We start from the raw sequence: 3,412 nt of genomic DNA, 5'->3' as shown, positions 1-3,412 counted from the left end.
TGATTATGACTGACAAAATAAGAAATTTAGGGGTTATGTTAATGTACGTTGGTTCGATTTTCAAAAGGGAAGTGTCCAATTAAAGGGCTTGGCCTGTAGATGTGCAATGAGGTTTTATTTTTTGAAAATAGTTGCCACCTGTTAAAAAATTTAATTCAACTTATTTAATAATCAATGCCATTTGATCCGCACCGGCCGTTCGATTTTGAAAAATGAGGTGTAAGATTAAAGAGCTTGGGCTGTAGATGTTTTTCGAGAATAGTTGCTACCCTTACAGAAATAAGAATTATTCAAATTATTTAAAAAGTTATATGAGTTATTGCAATATGGGTATCAACGAAATTGGTTTGGAAAATTCTGTATTTCTTATGTACATGTTGGAAGGTTGCCACCTGTTTAAAAAAATATTTGAAATATTTTGTTAGGTTTTTTAATAGGGGTTGGCGTTTTAACGCCATACGGGTTCAATAGTTTAATAATACTTGTTAGGCCAACATAAAAGTCTTTTGTAATAATTAAAGAAAACACCGCTTATCCAAATTAAACAAATGTGGTATCAAATGAAAGAGGACTAAAATAGATTTCAAAGTGAGATATATAAATTAGGAATATCATCTATTCAAATACATATATTTAAATTAAAAATGTTACTTAATTACCAGGTAAATGAAATTATCTATATCTTCTATACTATATATAAAATTAAAGCCCAAAAAAACGTGAGAGCAAAAAAGTCGATGTACTGGGTCGATTTCTATGATTCAAGTTTTAAAATGACATATTACTACCACAGTGGGACACAGTGGTATTTTTAAAATGAAATTTTAATAGTAAGTATGTTTAATTAAAGTATTAAGTTGATCAACAATACCACGCATTGCTAGACCGTTTGCCCTTCACGCCATGGATAACTAGATATGAAACTCTCTCATTTTTTCTGAGAGCGCGACCAGGAAGTCGTTTTCTTACTTGGCAGCACTGCCAATCCCTGGGCAGATAAACAGCTGACACGCGAAATAGTGCGCTGCCAGAAATAAGACGTCAAAAATAATTGACGATAACAGTTCCTTTTTGCGTTTTTGTGTCGCGATTTTTATATTTTGTAGAAATTTGGATGTTATAAGAGGAAAAAGTAAAAAAGAAGAAGGTAAATATTAAAGTTAGTGCAAGGGTGATATTTTAAGCTAATGAATTATGTTGCAATGATGTTTTTTCAGCAAGAAAATGCCAAAAGCAAAAAACAAGTGTGTTCGAGGATGCGTCGGGGAACATCGAGTTTTCAACTTCCCAAATCAGGAGAAGGACCAAGCCAGGTTGGTGATAACAATATATTTTGGAAGTTTTGTGGTAGATTTTGTGTGTAGACTGCTATTTACATCTGTAGTTTAAAATAATATATTGCTATTGGATGGGACCAAATACTAATACTAACTTAGCTATTACTATGTTGTTTGATTACCAATTTCTCGTTTGAATATTTGTGTAAATGTTGGTATATATTTAACAATAATTTCTTGTAGGACAGCGATAGCTATATGTGTTTAAACTTTTTAAGTATTAAGTATTAAGTATTTGAAATTTGTTTTAAAAAATTTGATTAGTACTGAACGAGTTTTTTAGCGCTTATAAGGAAATAACTAATATTACGAGTAGTTTTGCAGGTTTTCTACTTAATTTTAAACATAACGTTTTGTTAATGTAGTTAGAAGTTAAATTCATTAACATAAAGTAGAGGCATTAAGTTGGTTTTAAGTATTAGGCTCTTATTTATTATTCTGTAGATACACTATTTGGCTTGATCGCTTGGGTGTAAGCGACACCCATGCTAAATACATGTACGCGTGCCAGCGCCACTTTTCCAGAAGTATGAGGTTGCAGAGGAAATTGTTGCCGAACGCTGTTCCAGATGAAAACTTGGCAGCTAGTTTACCTTTACCTACGCCCAATTTTCAATTAGGTGTAACGAATATTAATTCGACTATCGAATTGGGAGCTGATGATTTTTTCCCTCAATCGATAGAAGAAGGCATGGATTCATTCGGTGAATCTAGCGATTTATATTTACTGGCATCCGTTGCAGAAGAGGCCGCCGAGGAAATAGGAGGTATAAAACTGGGCGAAAATTTTACTGAGAGGGGAGGTCAGACAAATTTAAGCTTAACATCTGTTATAGCTAGGGAACAGAAACTGATTTGCGAAAATTCCAAGCTGAAGATGACTTTAGAAGAAAAAGATAGATATATTTGTTATTTACAATATCAGTTGTCCGAGGTATCAATAAAGCTAAAACGAGTAGAAAAAGCACTATCCGATAAAGAAGAGGGGTTTAATCAAATTCAGAATTTGTACATCACTCGATTGTAATAGTATCCTTTCATATAATTCTCCGCATCATATTCATAGACTTCAAGTTCCATCTCTATATTTTTTTTTATTCCCCTCCATACCATAAAGCATAATAAACATAGCTCTGCAAGTTTCCTTAACCCATCTTTCCACCCATATGATTTTAGATAATCAGTCATCTATAAATTAGATAGCCACCTCAGCTTACATCTAACTTCCGCCGAAATCCTTTCTTTCTTTCTTTTGAGAACCAGCGAGCTGGATACACGGGTGAAAAAAAAAACAAGTGAAAATAACATAAAAAGTTAAATCTTACATATATACCTAACAAAAAGTAGGCGAAAATCAATAAATATCTATTAATTCCGGAGCCATCTTTATATAAAATAATAACGCCTGGATTTTTTACACACTAAAGGTAAGATTCCTACCGCAATTTTTATAGTTAGAAGCGAAATAATAAAAGTTACCACGTGTGTGCTCAAACTTAGCCAGCGCTAATAGTGATACCTATTTACAGGTGTCCATATCCACATCATCCTTTCGTTTGCCGATGCATGCGTTAAGGACATTGATGGGCTAAACTATTCCCGTAAGCAAGTGCATGCAAATTATTGCTTACACTGCTATTCGTGACGACACTGGTCATCCTCAAGAATCCATTCTTGGCGACAGGAATTATAGTGCGAAGCTACTAAAGTTCTATCAACTTGCACTGTATGATTCCACCTAATTCTTGTACTTCGTTTCGACTACCAAAAACCTACGACCTCATCGGCGACCGGCGATAACTTCCAGCTTCACTAATTGAATTACATTATTATTCTTCAAATACCATTCCTGCAGTAAGCTAATTTTATATGCAGGTGAATCAACATCTAGTACAGCGAACTGACCTGATAAATAACAAAAGAAATCTTGACTGAGAATTATTGCAAATGGGATTAATACAATATATATAGTATTTACCTTTAGCGTATAATACTTACCTTTAGTCTGTAAAAGTTACCTTTAATCATTTTCTTACACTTAAGTTAGATCGATAAATTTCCTCCTCATGAGTTTT

The sequence above is a fragment of the Rhagoletis zephyria genome, unplaced genomic scaffold (assembly GCF_001687245.7).
Source record: "Rhagoletis zephyria isolate East Lansing unplaced genomic scaffold, Rhagoletis_zephyria_1.1 Rzeph_scaffold_10490, whole genome shotgun sequence".
NCBI lineage: Eukaryota > Metazoa > Arthropoda > Insecta > Diptera > Tephritidae > Rhagoletis > Rhagoletis zephyria.
Note: the sequence above shows the minus strand (reverse complement) of the source record.